Raw genomic sequence first — 12729 nt, 5'->3', positions numbered from 1 at the left:
GCCAAAAAATAAAGACACGGTTATCAGTAAGTTACAAGCTAGCAGGACACATCAGGCTAGAGGTCTCTTTGGTAGTTATTGATGCTTTGCAAGTTTCTTAGGGTGTTTTATGGCTCTAGGGTGTAGCCTGCTTGCTAGGCCAGCTCTAGGCCATCATATTCTGGCTTTGTTTTTCCAGCAGGAGCGAGCACTCAATAATTTTCCACCCCACAGTTAGTTCCGCTATTTGCTCCTGATGAGGTGGTACTATTCTCAGGGATTTGCTTTCTTTCAGGGTCTATTACCACAGAGTGAGACCAAAAAAAAAAAAAATGGTGCCCATCAGTTCTGCAGTCCTCCAGGCAATGAGAGATGACCAGAAGAGTGCACCTCAGTGAACCTGGCCTCTATTTATTCCCAGAAGTCTCTTTTCTCCAGATCCAGTACTATATATTTAAGACTGTGATTTGGGGATGCCGGGATGTTAGTTGTACTTTCCTACTCCCCAGGGTAAAGTTTCACATCTCAGAAATCTCAGTCTCAATTTGTTGCCCTATAGTAGGTTGTCTTCTTTTCTTTAGGAAAGGAGGGTAGAGGATGAGTCTCACTGCAGTCTTCATCTGCATCTATACTTCTGACTCTTGCTGCAGAGGTTTTGCGCACTTAGTGTAGATTGCCCAAATTTGGGGTAGCTTTTCTGAGATTGCAGCAGAAGTATATAAGATTGTCCCTATTCAGTAGTATTAATCCTATTTACCTTCTACTACTTTTCTGGAAGACTGAATTTTTTAAATTGCAGTTATTATATCCCATTAATGATTTTGATTTTAGCCAGTAGGAGGTGTGAAGTATATATATATTTTTCTTAATTAGATAGGAGGTGTGAAGTATATATATATTTTTTTTCTTAATTATATAGCTCCTTTGCTCAAAGCAGAATATTTGAACGTGTTAGCAATCTTTTTAGATAGATGAGAGAAAGTAGAGTATGACAAGAATGCTTAATAAATATGCAGGTTGGGGGATGAAGAGAAAGTAAGGTGCATGCTTTGTAGGTGGTGAACTCAGTCAGGTCAGACCTCCAGCACTGTTTGTGGTATGGTCCCCTAGCAGAAGTAAGTCCTGCACACCTCTGCAAACCTAAAACAAACAAAAACAAAAACTCATACACACAGATTATCAAGAGTTACTCTCCAATCTAATTACCCACTTTGCCCACTTTGATGTTGTTGCCACATCAAACTTACTCAGGTCTTACTTCTGGCTCTCTGCTCAGGGATCTCTCCTGGCCGGGAGGACCATTTACAAACCCAGAGGTAGGACTGAACCCACCCAATATTTTTTAAGAGTAAGATTGAGTAGGACACAGATAGTATAATAGATAAGATAAATGGTTTAGGTGGAGTCACATTATAAGAGTCTTGAAAACATCTGTGAGGATTCATAGTATACTGTAGGTAAGTGGAAAGTGATTAAAAGTTTCCTAGGAAGGTCGCTCTATGATTGAACCTGACTAATTTTATTTAGATAATATTACCAACAAAATCTTCTTTTTGGTAAGTTTTTAAATTTGATATCAAAAGAACTTTTAGGAAACTGCTGTAATTAAATATTTAAGAAGCTCACTCAAAATTTTTCAAAATAGTCTTCCTGGCAATATTAGAGAATTGAAGATTTCAAATAGGCTCATTAATATCTAAGTCTATTAGGGTCATTTAGAAACTGCACTTGTAAGGTAAAAATTATTGTAGAACTTACTTTATACTTTTTCTTTTATAAATTGATATTTAATATAATTTAAAGTTAGGGTTTACTTTTCTTGTAAGACTAAAATTATTCAGGATAAAGAATAGAAGTCTTATAGTCATAGGCAAAGAAGTGGTTAAATGTGGGAGACTTTGAGGCTAAAAGAAAGCAATGGCTGCATAAATCAGTAACAATGCTTTACTCTGTCTTTTAGCATTTGTAATGATAATACTCTGATTTCAACCCTCATATATAGGACATTTTGTTCCCATAAAATACAGCCTTGCAGAAACAAAAACTGCAAAGGCCATAACAGGGAAATGGAATTCACACGTGGTGCTATAGTCATGATGCAGAACAACCTCAGAATATATATTGAGTCTGCTGACAGTAAGATGTGTTTGTGCATCTCGAACTGGTATGCTATGAAATAATCAGGGAAATTACTTCCATCTGCACGACCACTTTTTTTCTTTCAAAGTCAACATTTGCTTCAGTTTTAACAGGAAAAGGAGTAAAAAATGTGAATCAAAAGAAATTATCATTTTCTTTTCAATTTAAAACTGGAGGAAAACAGGCCTTCCATATACTCTAGCCACCTGAACCATATTTGAAATGAAGTAATCAAGAAACAACTTGATTTTCTCTAAAATACAGGAATGGTATTAAAAATGTGTTAACAAAAAATATCAGTTGGAGTAATTGATGATAGAGTGAACATGTTCTTCCTTCAGTAATCGTCTTTTGCTCCCATGACTCTGAGATCCTAAGGGAAGTATGAATAAAGAGGACCAGTTTGTCACCAGAACATTTTCTCAGAACATAATGGAAGTGCCTTGTTTAATGGCCAGCAGTGAGAAGGCCAGAGATCCACTTCACTAGCAGAATCTTTCAAAAGATAATAATGGTTTGTATAACCTCTATAGCCTTCCCCCTATTTTGAGAAAAAAAGATTCAAGGATAAGTACTTGGACTTTCTATGTTGTAAGTTTTAACCATAAGTTAAAAGTTGTACCTCTTACTCAGAGATGGATGAGAAGAAAGTGAATTTTAGCATCCCTTAAGTAATTTAAATGAATGGAAAGTACAAGAAGTCACTCTCTTATATTTAGCAATAATATTTGACCTTGGGAGTTTTCAGCGTGTATTGGTGACTTGTGATATATGGACTTTTATTTTGTTAACTCAGATTTCTTTATAGAGATGTTCAATAGGTATTAATGAATTATTAAAGATCTGTCAGACAAAATATTTTAATATATACAAATAGACAGTGGATATTTTATTACACATTAATTGATTGTTTTATTTTAGTTTAGGGGCATAGTTAGTGGTGTTCAGGGGCTATTCTCAGCTCTGAGCTAGGGGTGCTCCTGGCAAGAAGGATCATGTGGAGTCAAGAGATCAGATTGGAGCAAAGAGCATACTCAGCTCTTTGAGCTATCTCTCTTGCCCTAACCAATTTTTTCTTTCTGCATATGTACCATTTTCCATTAAAAAGAATAAAGTAATGAAAGTAACTATATAGAGTTTACCAACTGCAGTGCTAAATGAATGTCCTACACTACCAAGAAATATACATGCACTGTTTTCCTATAATAATATCAAAGCAAACAAGCAAACAAAATAATATGTCAAAATAAATCCTTCAAATTGAAAAATCAAAAAGCTAAAGTGGACTCAGCTGAAGTCTGTTAGTCAAGGCTTCCAGATTCTTAGTCCAAAGCATTGTGTCAGAAATGCATTGGATTTGCTGAAAAGGATGTTTTCAGCTCACTAGAACATTATTTTAAGAGTTCAGCTGAGTACAACAAACATTACAGAGATGAAAGCATTAGGCACACACTGCTTTTGACTGACAGTATTGTTCTGTACTTTGCTTACAACTATAAAATATAAGCTCATTTGTTTTCCCCTTTGCCAGAAAGCTGTTGTGGTCAAGAATATAAACAGAGAACAAACTCTTTGGATTCAAATGTTTTCTTGTCATGTAAAAGCTGGCACTGTTAGACTATTTTGACTAAATTTTCAGGCTTTGTCTTCTTCATTATTATAAGAGAAATTAGTACCTTCATTGTTTTGAAAATTAAATAAACCAACAAATATGAAGAATTTTCTGCATGAGAATATTCAGTCAATTGTTATTATTTATTAGTTAAATACTACTAGAGTGTAGTATATGAATCAGACAGTGGGGCATTGAAAATTTTTATCTTATTTTCTGCATTTATAAAATATGGAGTAGGACTCTGTGCTCAATCTAGTTTTAGAAATGTAGCTAGTATGAATAGAGATATTCTGGACATATAAAATATATGCTTGGCTTCAAAGAATGTAAAATATTCATAACTTATTGTGTTGGTTTCATGAGAATGATAATACATTAGCTATGTTAGTTAAATAAAATTATTAATAAAGTCACTTTCACATATTCCTCGTTCCATTATATTGATATGATTTTAAGTGTATTTTTATTTTTTTATTGATTTATTTGCTTTTTGGGTCACACGCAGCAATTCTCAGGGGTACTTCCTGCCCCTGCACTCCTGAATTACTCCTGATGATGCTTGGGGGACCATATGGTATGCTGGTTATTGAACCCAGGTCAGCCGCATGCAAGGCAAACGCCCTACCCACTGTGCTATCACTCTGGCCCCATGATTGTAAGTGTATTTTAAATGACTAAAGGTAAAGGTAAAGGCCCTCGCGTTGATCATCGATTTGCTCGAGCGGGCCCAGTAACGTCTCCATTGGAGACTTTGTTGTTACTGTGTCTGGCATATCGAATACTCTCGGTAGCTTGCTGGGCTCTCCGAGAGGGGCGGAGGAATCGAACTCGAGTCGGCCATGTTGGCCACTTGTAAGGCGAACGCCCTACGCCTCCTTAAACTTTCTGTCTCAGAAATTTAAGGAGGTTTAAGACAGGTTTAAGGAAACTGAAAATCTTTGTATCATATACTAAAATTCTATAATTCTTCTCTGAGATTAAAAGGTATTAGTTACATACTCTTCTAAGTCAGGTAAATCAATAGGGGACATGTAAATGCATTTATAAAGTTTTTTGCTGAAAAGTTTCAGGAAATTATAAGATTATAAAATCACTAGTGAGAAACATGAACAATTTCAGGTCAACTCATGAGTTTCAATTTCTAGGATCCCTCATTTTTTCATATCTAAAAGAGGTACATTTACAAATGTTTTAATAAATTTAGTCAGTCATATTTTTTCGGTAGAAGAGATTTTACACCTCCATAATGTTTTCCTTAATAAAAAAGTTTACTGTTGATGTAAATATTAGGAAAATTTAAAAAGTTTGATACTACTTTGCAAGGGCAATGATCTATAACCTCATAGAGATGATTAAATATATATTATTTCTATTAATGTATTAATGTATATTTGTTTTGTTATGAATATTTTGGTAATGCTAAAGATCAAACCCAAGATCTCACACATTCTAAGAATGTGCTTTGCTGCTTTATAGTAAGCCTCAGATGCTGATTTAAGGTATTTTACAGTATACATCCAATAAGTAGGGTCTATTATATTAATACTGTTAATTCATATATTTATGCATAGTATGCTAATTTATACAGATATTCTATGTTAGTATATATTGTTTAGTATATATATATATATTTATTCATTGTGCAAAAAATTCTTGCTTGCATGCAAAACACCTAGGATTGGAATACTAGATAAAAAGAAAAGTAATAAAATTTAGAAAATACAGATTCTTGAATTGACTTTGGGACCTAATACAATTGGAATATTGGCTATTTTTCCTTTGTTAACTGTCTTTCCCTATTATTTAGTTGCCTTTTATTGTGTGTACACACAAACATAAACATATACAATTATATTTATTATAAACCATGTAGCAGAGTCATTCTTTTCCAAGCTCTATCTGATATGAAGTCTGACAGTCAAAAGGATCTGAAGGTTAAAATAAAAATGAAGTGGGTATGGTGCTGCCAATAGGTCAATCTGTACCTGTGAGACGGGTGCATCAGCAGCCTGATGGTGCCTTCAGACTTCCAGATACCCCAAAATTGCTGCTGTGCCTTTGGCCAGACCCCAAACACTTGGTGCCAAGTTTACCAAGAAAGTAAACGAACAAAAGTTAGGTATGTGGGAGACACACCCACAAACCACCTCTGGCTCAGCCATATAACTGGAGGCAAGGTCTCTCTGGTTTCTGATCGAACTGCTTAACAGTCATGATCCCAGAGACTCAGAGACAAATCTCAGAACCAAGCGGCTTTTGGCAGAGATGTGTCAAGTTCCCACAATGGTTACCGGTACCGAACCACCCCAGGGGGGAAAGAGTGTTGTCCGTCCGCCTGCTCCTTCTTGGTGGCTGGGCGGCCGCCATCCTCCAGAGCCACTGGACAGTCAGATTTGGACCCGCGGTGACGAGACACACGGGCCCTCATGGGATGGGGGTGGAGCCGGCCCTTTGCTCCCAGCCCCAACGAGACCTCGAGTCGCCGCCCACGAATAGCCTCTCTGGCTCCTGATGAATCTGCTTAATGGCCATGATCCCAGAGACTCAGAAACAAATCTTGAAACCCAGCAGCTTTTGGCAGAAATGTGTCCAGACCCTGCAGTAGGTTACTGTCACTGGACCACCCCAGGGGAGAAAGGGTGCTGTCCCTCTGCCTGCTCTCCCTTGGCAGCTCGATGGCTGCCATCCTCCAGAGGTCAGTGAGCAGTCAGGTTTGGGCCCTCAGTGAAGAGACAGGTGGGGTCTTACAGGATGGGGGTGGAACCGGCCCTTTCCTCCCCATCCCACCCATCCCATCGAGATCCCGAGTCACCACCCATGAAGGGCCTCTCTGGCTCCTGATCAAGCTGCTTAATGGCCCAGAGACTCAGGAACGAATCTCGGAACCCAGAAGGTTTTGGCAGAAATCCCTCCAGATTTAATTGTTAAAATTTTGGAATTTCAAAATCACACAGCCACTACTGAAGCCACACGGCATCATAAGTTATTCATAAAATTTTGGAATTTCAAAATTGCGCAGCCACTACCGGAGCCACGTGACATCATATGTTATTCATAACCAGCAATAGAAAACAAATTGTCTACTGTTGCCTTTTCAGCAGATCTGAGTATTGGGGTAAAATCCCAAATAATAATGGTGGATCTGGTTTCAAAATATTAAATGTAATCAAAGTAGAGAGAGACTAATGTAAAAATCACTGCCCCACAGGTAGGGGGAGGGTGTGGGATGGGGGTATACTGGGTATACTGGGGTTTTCGGTGGTGGAGAATGGGCACTGGAGAAGGTATGGGTGTTTCATTGTATGACCTAGACTTAAACCTGAAAAGTTTCTAACTGCTCTCATGGTAATTAAATAAAAAAATTATAAAAAAGGAAAAAAAAGTAAGGTGAAGTTCATGCCCAATTCAATCAGCTTAACCAATGGCTAAATAAATAGTAATACTCCAGTACCACTGTAGCACTGTCCTCCCGTTGTTCATCGATTTGCTTGAGCGGGCCCAGTAATGTCTCCATTGTGATACTTGTTATCTTGCCCGCACGGCAAAGCCTGACAAGCTACCCATGATGTATTTGATATGCCAAATACAGTAACAACAAGCAATACTCCTACATAAAAAAAAGTAAAAATGAAAACAGATTTCCGAGGTTTCCCATAATCCGTGCCAGAAATGAATCCAAAAAGAATTATAACTCTTTGAGAAGATTCAATAACCCAACTCCAAAGTAAACTTTCAAGTACAAGAGAATTAAGTGATTGCCAGCTTATGGAAAAGGAAGAGGCTACCAGTCTCAGTGTATGCTAACTTTTAAACAAGTGGCCTGAGCAATAGTGCTGTGTGTAGGGTGCTTGCCTTTCAGGCGAACGACTCTGGGTGGGTTGGACCTCCAGCATACCATATGGCATCCTCCATGCACTGTCAGGGCTGATTCCTGTCTGCAGGGCCAGGAGTAACCCGGAATATTGTCTGATGTGGTCCCCATAAAATAGAAAGAGAGAAAAAGAAAGAAACAAAGAAATGCCAATTTCTTTGTTTGCCAAATGCCAAAATAAAAGTCATTTTATCTTTGTTTTCTTTCCCTCTTTCTTTCTTTCTTTCCCTCTTTCTTTCTTTCTTTCTTTCTTTCTTTCTTTCTTTCTTTCTTTCTTCCTTCCTTCCTTCCTTCCTTCCTTTCTTTCTTTTTTTTTTTTTTGCTTTTTGGGTCACACCCAGTGATGCTTAGGGGTTATTCCTGGCTCTGCACTCAGGAATTACTCCTGGTGGTGCTCAGGGGACCCTATGGGATGCTGGGAGTCAAACCCGGGTTGGTCGCATGCAAGGCAACCACCATACCCTCTGTGCTATCACTACAGCCCCACTTTTTATCTTTTAAACTGGCAAATTCCTTGATGACTCCAACTGCTATCCTAGCATTCATTCACAGAAATGTTATTTTTAAGACACTGTAGCAATCAGTGATTAAGGCACTATTTATCTCTTAGTTTCCTTGCCCTAACTGATCTTAGCAGTTTATTTGATCTCATTTTTCTGTTTCTGATACTTACTGTGTCCTTTTGTACTGTTTGACATTATGCTAGTTACACTTGTCTCAAACCTCAGAGAACTTTTTTCTACCTGATTATATCATGTAATGTAATGTTGTTTCTCAGTCACTTTCACAAAATGCTACTTTATTCCAATAACAGAATCTACTACTGGTCTATTTAGTTGGTTACTGCATGACTGTTTCAACTAGAATTAAAACACATAGCAGTAACAACCTGACTTTTCAAAATTTTAAGTTGATGACTAAAATAATACTGGACACATAGTAGAAATTGCAAAAATATTATTGAATAATATTTAATTATCTTCCGGCCTTTGGAAATATAGATCTCTTAGATAATAGTTGTATATAGAAAGATAATATATTATACATCATTTTATTATTTTTAAAACAATTTCATATCTATTATACCATCATATCATAATACCTCTTTAAAACAAATTATAAACCTACTTATCTTTTTGTTCATTGCAGATTGTGAATTACTAAAGAATACCTGGGTTTTAAATTTTTGGTTTATGTATTTCACAATCATACAAATTAGTATATTTGCTAATAATAATTTAGTAATCCAAGTAGGAATACTTATCTCACTGATAAACCTTTACAATGGAGACTTCGATATTTAGAGGAGAGATATCCAACAACTCTGTGACTAGGGATTTCAGAACACTTGAATATTGTTGTTCTCTACCATATACAGTAATCTAAATTAAGGTCCAGAGAAGGAAATTTTTTTTAAATATGTTGTTGAGGGAGGATATGATTTCAGTTCTTCTAAATAATGCCCATTTTTCATTACAAGTCATGTATTTTTAAATTTGTATTGAATCTAAAAATTCTGCTTTAATAAATTCACGAACGCATTTATTGGACTGTGTGTATCACAGCTCCTATATTCATCTTCAATAGACAACTCAAGAAAACATATTCCTTTGTTTATTTGAATGAAATATTTTTCTTCTTTTCAAAGTAGTTTCAATAACACACGCATCTTTAGTTTTTATTCTGTATATCATATTCAGTTTATTTGATTTTTCCTAAATAACTTTTCAGCCATCAAGCTCTTTTTATATGTTACAATAGAAGTATATTTCTTTACATTTTTTTCTACCTAGAATTTTCTAATTTCTCTGTCTTTATTGCAAAACCTCAAGTTTAGCTTGATATTACCGACAAAAGATTATTCTAGACAGAAATATTATAATGTCACCACCCTTTCAAGTATCTTAAAATTTTTGCATTTGTTTCAATAAATGTTAAACTTTTCAATATGGCACATAATAATTTGAACCTACAATTAATAGACTCCCCCAAGTTCCTTGTCTTGCTTCACAAATTTGCATCTCTACTGACATATGGGACTTAGTTCCATGTGTTAATTATGCCAGAAAGTCTTCTTTAATGCCTTCTGTAAATTTCAAATCCATTTTTCTCAGATGCATAAACCATAATGAATACCTCCAGTATGTAACAAATTGTGTGTTTATTTTATATGTACTGTTATCTCTATTTGTGCAGATATCTATTTATATTTTTATTTCATTTATAGGAAAAGCACTTCAAAGTTAGAGGGCATATTTTCAGGGATTTTTTGTTATTATGGGTAGACAATTGCCTTTCAATAGGAAGGTTAGAGGAATTTACTGTAGATGAACAGGATGAGATACAATATTCTTTTATTTCTCTACTTCTTTGTTTATTCACAGGAAAAATAGATACAATATCCTATGACTATATTGGAAAATAAAATAAGTTAACAGATGTTATGTATTTGTATTAGTACCTAGAAAAAAACTTGTTTTTTTCTTAGTTAATGATGAATAACCTGAATAATGTGTTTAGCCAAAGAAGGATCCTAATACCATATAAATTCTAATAACATACAAATTTACTGAGATGTTATTAGATGAATATTTGGAAGTAAGTTGGGATTATATTTTTCATCTTAACACTGAGAACTGACACTTTTTTCTTTTCTACTCGTTATATTGTGTTTAGTAATGTCTTTTGTTACAACTCAGCTTTCTCAATAATCAACTAGATACTTATGGCATCTTAAGACTTTTGTCACTGACTTCTTTGGATAACCAAGATATTGTCCATTTGCCTGCATCAAGTCACATATTACAGTCGATCAAAACATTTACAATTATGAAAAGATACCAATAATAATGATAAAATAGTTCTCTTAAATTATTTACTAATTTAGCATCCATAAAGCAGTTTCTCAGTGTTAAAGGGATTTTTAGTTACAAAATTTTCCAGAGAGAAAATCCTGTATATTTTAGAAATATATCTTAAGGTGAAGTTCTTGGATTTTCAAAGCCAGTGATCCGTTTGCTTTGGCACATTTTTGACTTTCATCATGTAAGCAATGAAAATATGTATATTATCTAAAGTCTTTTGAACTTTGGATGATTTACTGTCTATTTATTCCATCTATAAACTTACATAATGGATTTTCCTATATACTCTATGAGTGCAATAATGGAAGAGTTACTTGTTTCTTTTAAGTGTATTTGTTCTGAATCTAAAAATCACTGAAATAGGTTTGGAATGAAAAATGGATAGAATCATTATCAGAGAATTCTACATTTACTCTTCCTCTCAAATGACTAAAACTTTATGATTTAAATTAGTTATTCAAATCTTATAATCATGCTCACTGTACACATAAAATAAATAGCTAGTTATATTGACTTTATTTATTTTAAAATATAATAAAATTTTTATTTTGTTATTCAACTCAGGCTGGAGCAATAGCACAGCGGTAGGTCTTTGCCTTGCACCGGGCCGTTGTGACCAAGTTGGGTTCGATTCCTCCACCCCTCTCAGAGAGCCCCGTAAGCTACCAAGAGTATCTCGCCCACACGGCAAAGCCTGGCAAGTTACCGTGATGTACTCACTATGCCAAACACAGTAACAAGAAGTCTCACAACGAAGACGTTACTGGGCCTGCTTGAGCAAATCAATGAACAGTGGGAGGACAGTGCAACAGTACAGTGCTATTATTCAACTCAAAAATGATGTTATAATAAAAATAATTTTTACTTAGCGCACACAGTGTGCTTAAAAGCCTATTTACAAGGCTTAGATGTTGGATCTGATCTTACTGTCCTGTGGTCTTTGCTGACATATTCAGGGCTGCTGATATCAGCTCTGTGGCCTGGTGCCACCAAATGAAGCATTAATCAGAACTTAAGTCTTATATGAGTAATGGCAAGGACTCCTTGTTCTATTTGGATGCTCCACCAGCATAAGTTGTCTCCTAAAGAAACAAAATCCTCATCTCCATAAGGCAATACCACTGCCTGAACTAGAAAAGAGACATGGTTGTCTTCTAAAAAATCACCATTATTAGACTGAATGAAATCCCATGAGGTGATAAAATCATGTAATTAATAGCACAAACTGAAAAATACAGAGAAGAAATAGTGCATGCAAGTCAGGCATTTAAAGCTCATCAAATCTATAAGATGACCCTACCAGGGGATCAGCTGTACCATCTGTTTCTATAACACGTGCAGGCAGTTACAAAGTATTTCAAAATAAGATTTTCTAATTATAGAATTCTTTTCTAAAATAGCAATTTTAGAAGAGATCCAGCTGGAAAGATCCAGTGAGCTTCAATGTAAATGAGCAGTTTGTCTAAGACAGTCTAAAATAAGTTAATTCAAATACGTTTGCCAAATCTTCATTAAATCAAATGGCCTTGATGCTGGTACGTTATACATAGTACGGAGATGTAATGTCATCCCACTTTTGAAGATGGATCCTCTTCTGCACATGTTTGCTTTCTCTTTTTACAAATGCACTCAGATTGTTTTACAGAGTCATGGCAAGCAGATAAAAAAAAAACCCACTCTGGTGGTAAGCTTCCATCACCACAGACTTTGTCCTTGTACACTTTATTGGAAAATGTTGTTCAGGGTCTTCTCTGCTTTGGATGAGCCAAGAAATTAGCTCATGGCCTTTTCTGATAATAAGTACATTGGAAGAAAACTAATCTGACATATGGAAATGAAAGCCTTATTACTTCCTTTAAGTTCCCTGGGGTGCAACTTTATAATTTACTCAGTTAGAAAGGCTGAAATTGAAATTCTGAAAAGATCACTCTTTTAATTACCCCCACGACTAGCCAAGTCTGTTTTCTAGAGCCATTATCATTCTAGACAATTGTACTTAATACCATGGTAAATCAATGATTGCTATTCATACTTGATTAAGGCTTTGAGGAAATAATTTAAATATGTATGAATGATATTATATGTAACTGTTATATGGGTTAGAGTAATAATGCACTAGCAACATTTTAAACACACAATGAAAAAATTGTATCAGCTCTGTTAGAAGAGAAAATTTAATGTTTAAAATCTTCATTTACAGAGAACACTTAACAAGCAAGGATTTGCAGGCAAGTGGTGCTAACTGACTGCTATCATTACGT

This window comes from Sorex fumeus, unplaced genomic scaffold (genome assembly GCF_029834395.1).
Source record: "Sorex fumeus unplaced genomic scaffold, SorFum_2.1 ptg000015l, whole genome shotgun sequence".
In the NCBI taxonomy this organism is placed as follows: domain Eukaryota; kingdom Metazoa; phylum Chordata; class Mammalia; order Eulipotyphla; family Soricidae; genus Sorex; species Sorex fumeus.
The sequence above is the reverse complement of the archived record's forward strand: the minus strand, read 5'-3'. Positions refer to the sequence as shown.